We start from the raw sequence: 7,500 nt of genomic DNA, 5'->3' as shown, positions 1-7,500 counted from the left end.
GCGAGATATCCGTTCTTGAGTCGTTTATTGTTAAGACATGGCACTCGCTCAACGCCCGGTGGCCAAGGCGGCGGGAAAAGCGCACACATAGAGTTTGTATTCCTTGGCGCTTTCGCGCGGGTTTCGTTGTTTTGCTTGGAAACGTCCACGGGTGGCGCTCCCGGCTTAGGATAGGGACGGGCGGCACACAAGAGCACCGGCGGCGCCCCAGACACCCACGAGGTTGAACATGTTCACGGGTCGCTCTGCTTTGGGCGGGTTTCGACAATGATCCTTCCGCGGGTTCACCTCACGGAAACCTTATTCGACTTCTCCTTCCTCTAAATGATAAGGTTCGATGAACTTCTCGCGGTCGTCGGCGGCGACCGCCACGTCGCGCGCGATCAGAACACTTCAGGACCATTCAATCGGTAGGAGCGACGGGCGGTGTGTACAAAGGGCGGGGGCGTAGTCAGCGGTGATGACTCGCGCTTACTAGGAATTCCTCGTTGAAGACCAACAATTGCAATGATCTATCCCCATCACGATGAAATTTCAAAGATTACCGGGCACTGTCGGCCAGGTTATAGACTCGTTGAATACATCGATGTAGCGCGCGTCGTGCGACCCCGAACATCTAAGGGCATCACGGACTGTTATTGCCTCAAACTTCCGTGGCACGGAAGGCCATAGTCCCTCTAAGAAGCTAGGCTGCGAAGGAGGCCCTCCGCATAGCTAGTTAGCGGTGAGGTCTCGTTCGTTAACGGAATTAACCCGACAAATCGCTCCACCAACTAAGAACGGCCATGCACCACCACCCATAGAATCGAAAAGAGCTCTCGGTCTGTCAATCCTTACTATGTCGGACTGGTAAGTTTCCCGTGTTGAGTCAAATTAAGCGCGGGCTCCACTCTGTGGTGCCCTTCCGTCAATTCCTTTAAGTTTCAGCCTTGCGACCATACTCCCCCGGAACCCAAAAACTTTGATTTCTCATAAGGTGCCGGCGGTGTCCTAAAAGTAACATCCGCCGATCACTGGTCGGCATCGTTTATGGTTGAGACTAGGACGGTATCGATCGTCGTCTTTGAGCCCCCACTTTCGTTCTTGATTAATGAAAACATCCTTGGCAAATGCTTTCGCGATTGTTCGTCTTTCATAAATCCAAGAATTTCACCTCGACTATGAAATACGAATGCCCCATTGTCCTGTTAATCATTACTCCGATCCAGAAAACCAACACAATAGGACCGGAATCCTATAATGTTATCCCATGCTAATGTATACAGAGCGTAGGCTTGCTTTGAGCACTCTAATTTCTTCAAAGTAACAGTGCCGGAGGCACGACCCGGCCAATTAAGGCTAGGAGCGCATCGCCGCGATGAGCGAGCAGCCGGTGCACACCGAATGGCGGACCGGTCGGCCCACCCCAAGTTCCAACTACGAGCTTTTTAACTGCAACAACTTAAATATACGCTATTGGAGCTGGAATTACATGAGCTTTCTTGGCACCGGACTTGCCCTCAATGGATCCTCGTTAAGGGATTTAGATTGTACTCATTCAATTACCGGACTTAAAAGCCGGTATTGTTATTTATTGTCACTACCTCCCCGTGTCGGGATTGGGTAATTTGCGCGCTGCTTGCCCTTCCTTGGATGTGGTAGCCGTTTCTCCGGCTCCCTCTCCGGAATCGAACCCTAATTCTCCGTCACCCGTCACCACCATGGTAGGCCACTATCCTACCATCGAAAGTTGATAGGGCGAAATTTGAATGATGCGTCGCCGCGCGCAAAGCGTCGCGATCCGTCGAGTTATCATGAATCATCGAACAGGGGCAAAGCCGCGTTGACCTTTTATCTAATAAATGCAGCCCTTCCAGGAAGTCGGGCGATGTTGCGTATTAGCTCTAGAATTACTACGGTTATCAGGAGTAGCGGTACCATCAAACAAACTATAAGCGATTTAATGAGCCATTCGCGGTTTCACGATCTGAATTAGTTCATACTTACACATGCATGGCTTAATCTTTGAGACAAGCATATGACTCTTTGGCGGGATCAACCAGGTAGCATTCCTCGATCGGACGGCCACATGAGCCGCCCGAGAGCAAGCGGGCGGTCAGCGTGAACCGGCGGTCGTTCATCTTGAGCAACAACTCTTGAATGGGCGAATGATTAGTTCAAACCCCGAAAAGCATACCGCATCCCAGGAAGAAGCTGAAAAACCATTACCCATCCAACCACATCATTTCACGCGGGTCGAAGGACAACGGCCCTAGCATGAGCAGTTCACCCGACACCCCTGAGGGAATATCAAGCGAAGCTCTCTCATTTAGGACATCTTAATACCTTTCAATGGGCATCGAGCGGAAAACTCCTTCACCCAAGGCCATGGGAGCACTTGTAGGCAACAACAGGCGGATTCACGAGTGAGCGGTTCAATGCACAAGCAAAGAGCCCGCCAACTCAATAAATCCGAGCGCCACTCACGCGATTCGCTAGCAGCATAACGAGGTCATTATCCCTAACACACTAGGACACAACAAAGGTCCATTAGTGCGGGAAGCAAACCCCATCGTAGCCTGACTAGCGCGAAAACCGGGGACAATCAGAACAACGATGCCTTGTCAGGGACATTTCCCCTAACGCACTAGGACCAATAAAGCTCGTGGCTGCGGGGTCCGACCCTTTCAAAGCACATGTAGCGTCGAAAACCGAGGGACATTCCGATGGACATTCTAAGCAACGAGGGACATTAGAGAGCGGGCGTGTCGAGAATCGGCAATCGAGAAACAAAGCATCGATTAGAATACTTGGTGATCAAACAACGCTCAATAATGGTTTTTCGGACGCCTTAGATACTATTTTGATTAGCGCATCATCGGCTTGGTCTTGGTGAGTATACTCACTAGCAAGCTGACTTCTTCGCTAATTAGGCTTCCACATTGCAATCCGTACTTCGCAACTAAAGATTGTAGTCTTACTCATTAGCACCTAATCACTCAGGGAAAACCAAGGGCAACAATTCTCAAAAGCCGATTTAAACAAACCCATCATAGCGCACAAAAACCAGGGACATTCAGAGCAACAATGCATTGTCCGGGACATGTCCCCCTAACGCACTAGGATCAATAAAGCTCCGTGGCTGCTGGGGTCCGACCCTTTCAAGGCACATGTAGCGTCGAAAACCGAGGGGACATTCAGGGGACATTCCGATCAACGAGGGACAACCCGGCTCAAGGCGTATCAGAATCGGCAATCGAGAAACAAAGCATCGATTAGAGTACATGGTGATCAGACAACGCTCAATATAATCGGTTCGGGACACAATATTATGACTACCCATACATCGTTATCATCGGCTTGGTCTTTGTGATAACTCACTAGCAAGCGGTTTCTTAAGCTAACGACTCTCATCATTGCAATCCTTACTTATCGACTAAAGATTGTGGCCTTACTCATTAGCACCTAATCACTCAGGGGAAAACCCAGGGGCAACGATTCTCAAAAGCCGATTTCCGAACAAACCCATCACGGTAGCCTAGCAGGGGACAATCAGAACAACGATAACAGGGACATTCCGATCAACGAGGGACAACCGTCAAAGAAGGGACCTCCGAGGCGTGGTGATCTTTCAAAAAAAAAAAAAAAAAAAAACCTTTTTAAAAAAGCAAACCGCATCTACTAGAAACCATTAGTCACCCACCACATCATTTTTCTGTGGGGCGAAGAAGACAGGACCTAGCATTAACGGTTCACCTAAAAAAAAAAAAAAAAAGCCATCGATGCCCAAACCCGTCATAGAAGATTTTTTTTCAAAATAAATATTTTTTTAAAAAAAAAAAAAAAAAAAAAAAAAAAAGTGGGTCTTACTCGATGGCCTTCTCAGTGTGTACCCGTCACTCCGACTCATCGATGCCCAAACCCGTCATCATAAAAATTTTTTTCAAAATAAATAATTTTTAAAAAAAAAAAAAAAAAAAAAAAAAGTGGGTCTTACTCGATGGCCTTCTCCGTGTACCCGTCACTCCAGCACATCGATGCCCAAACCCGTCATCATAGAAGAATTTTTTTTGAATAAATAAATTTTTTTTTAAAAAAAAAAAAAAAAAGTGGGTCTTACTCGATGGCCTTCTCCGTGTACCCGTCACTCCAGCGCATCGATGCCCAAACCCGATGTAGAATAATTTTTTTCAAAAAAATGATAATTTACGGACAATAAATGTTTTTCACCATGCACCACGCCTCGGACTGAGGGTCTTACTCGAACGCCATCCTCGTGTACCCGTCACTCAAGCAATCGATGCCCAATCTCGTCTATGATAGTTCCCCCGAGTCATGGTGATTTACCACGGCACGGGGTTGTGCGGACTTACGATGGCCACAATAGCGGCCAACGATGCCAAAACCGTGTGCCTCTCTCTCGGGCCCCAGGAGCAGGATGCATGGCGGAATTTTTTTTTATCGATGAAGGGTCTTGCCATGCCCACGCCTCGGAGTAGGGGTCCTTATGCCTCGACAACATGCACCATGATGCCTAGCCCAACCGCTATAGCCAACAATCAATCAAAAACCCGTGTGCACCTCACGGGCCCCAGAAACAGGTTTGCATGGCGGAAAAAAAAAAAAAAATTTTTTTTTTTCATCTTAGGAATCTTACCATGCCCACGCCTCGGAGTAGGGGTCCTTATTCATACGCAAACATGCACCATGGTGCCCAGCCCCCAGACTCCTCACTACCCCCCCTATAGAGGCTTTTTTGATAGTTTTGGTCTTGTAGCATGAAACATTGGGTGTGCAGAATAGCGATACGTTTTTGTAACGCCGTTTTGGAGGACCAAATGAGCTTCAATTTGGGAGCTTGATATATGGTTGGAAAGCTAACTTGGAGTACTTGATGCTGGAAAAAAATTTCGTCATTTGGAATTTTTTTGAGGGAGTTATGGGTCTCCGCAGTCGGGTCATTTTCTGCGGGCGCGTCTGCTGCCTAGATCTCGGTGTGGGGGGACTTTGGGGGACAAACCACGGATGATATTGTGCAAACCTTGCAATTTTGGGTAGCTAACTTGGAGTAGTTGGTTTTAGGCTCAAGAAAAAAATTATTCGGACTCGTTTCGGTCTCGGAAACCGCGTCGGGGCGAGCGGTGTCTCTATGCGTGTTGGGTGTGCCCTTTGTGTGGGTTGTGTTGGGCACTTTGGGCATCCTCCACCTCATTTTCCACCCACCTTGCACCTTAATATCACACTACCAATGGTTTTGAGCATTTGTAAACCGTTGCTCGGGCAAATATGTCCCAGTGGAAAAATGCTCACGGTGCGTGTCCAGAAACTTAGGTGGGTGTGTGTGCGTGTGGTGCGTCGTATGGGACCAACCAAGCATCTAGTGTCCGTTCCTTGTTAAAATTACCCTATGACCGTCACCAACAACTCTCTGAAGTATTTGGGCACGGTTACCGGGATCTTAGTGTCGGTAGTTGAGGTATAGCCTTTCATAGCTTGTCTTAAGGAAGCGTCGAGGAAATGCTTAGAGTCGGGATGACTTTCGGTTGGTTGTCCTTTATGACTCGTGGTCACCCTATCATATAATTACCTTAGAAACCTCCTAAATTAGCGTTTCACGCTTCGTTGCTCGGTAAAATCCGTTCCAAATTGAAAAATGCCCACGCATGGCTTTATAAGGCGCCGTGGCTGGCAATGCACGCCCATGGCCTAGGCAACTAACCTCAAAATGCCCCTTGGCCTAGGCAACTAACCTCAAAATGCCCCTTGGCCTAGGCAACTAACCTCAAAATGCCTATGCATGGCTATTCAACGGAAGTGCTCGGTCACTTGGTGCCCATGGCCTAGGTAGCTAACCTCAAAATGCCCCTTGGCGTAGGCATTTCACGCCCATGGCCTAGGCAACTAACCTCAAAATGCCTAGGCATGGCTATTCAACGGAAGTGCTCGGTCACTTGGTGCCCATGGCCTAGCATTGCTCGGTCACTTGGTGCCCATGGCCTAGCATTGCTCGATCATTGGTGCCCATGCCTAGGCATTGCTCGGCCATTGGTGCCCATGGCCTAGGCATTGCTCGGTCATTGCTAAGCATTGCTCGGTCATGGCTAGGCACTTGCTGCACATGGCCTAGGCGATTCTTGCTGCACATGGCCTAGGCATTGCTCGGCCATGGCTAGGCAATGCTCGGTCATTGCTGCACATGGCCTAGGCAATGCTCGGTCATTGGTGCCCATGGCCTAGGCATTGCTCGGTCACTTGGTGCCCATGGCCTGGCGTGCTCGGTCATGGCTAGGCACTTGCTGCTCATGGCCTAGGCAGTGATCGGTCATTGTGCCCATGGCCTAGGCACTTGCTGCTCACGGCCTAGGCACTTGCTGCTCATGGCCAAGGCAATGCTCCGCCATGGTGGCCGTGGCCTAGGCATTTGCCTCACATGGCCTAGGCAATGCTCGGTCATGGTAGCCGTGGCCTAGGCACTTGCCGCACATGGCCTAGGCAGTGATCGGTCATGGTGCCCATGGCCTAGGCACTTGCCGCCCATGGCCTAGGCACTTGCCGCACATGGCCAAGCCAATGCTCGGTCATTGTGCCCGTGGCCTAGGCATTTGCCTCACATGGCCTAGGCAATGCTCGGTCATGGTGCCGTGGCCTGGCATTTGCCTCACATGGCCTAGGCAATGCTCGGTCATTGTGCCCGTGGCCTAGGCATTTGCCTCACATGGCCTAGGCAATGCTCTGTCATGGTAGCCGTGGCCTGGGCACTTGCCGCACATGGCCTAAGCGTGATCGGTCATGGTGCCCATGGCCTGGCACTTGCCGCCTATGGCCTATGCACTTGCCGCACATGGCCAAGCCAATGCTCGGTCATTGTGCCCGTGGCCTAGGCAATTGCCGCACATGGCCAAGGCAATGCTCGGTCATTGTGCCCGTGGCCTAGGCATTTGCCGCACATGGCCTAGCCATTCTTGCTCATGCCAGCGAGCATGCCGGTCATGGTGGCGTGGCCTGGGCATTTGCCGCATATGGCCTAGCCATTCCCGTCACTTGGGTGACTATGCCTTGTCATTTTTTGTTATTCTCGGCACTTGTACCCCATGGTCTAGCCATTGCGCTCATTCCCGACATTTGGTGCCCACGCGCTTCTTCTCTCATTGATCGATGATTCCGGATTGTTGGTTTCGACAAATCCGGTTTCTAGCCCACCGCACCCCAAATGTCTTCCGTTGGTGCTCAAATTTTGCGTGGCGCTTTATTTGACCCGTGAACTTACTATCGATTTAGGAGATTTTTTAGGGACCGGAATCCGGCGTGTATTATACACTTCAATTTCGGCCGTTCGTTTCGGAGGTAAATCGTCTGGGACCGGTTTCTTTTTCTCCTCTTTTTTTAAATCACGCGTCCTACCTGCTTTCAGGAGTTAAACTGTTCGATTTCAGCCTCAAATAACGAGCTTTAACTCATTTTCACGATAATCAGGGTTTGGAATCCTGGTTTTACGCACACGGCACCCCAAATGTCTTCCGT

This window comes from Silene latifolia, chromosome 1 (assembly GCF_048544455.1).
Source record: "Silene latifolia isolate original U9 population chromosome 1, ASM4854445v1, whole genome shotgun sequence".
In the NCBI taxonomy this organism is placed as follows: Eukaryota; Viridiplantae; Streptophyta; class Magnoliopsida; order Caryophyllales; family Caryophyllaceae; genus Silene; species Silene latifolia.
The sequence above is the reverse complement of the archived record's forward strand: the minus strand, read 5'-3'. Positions refer to the sequence as shown.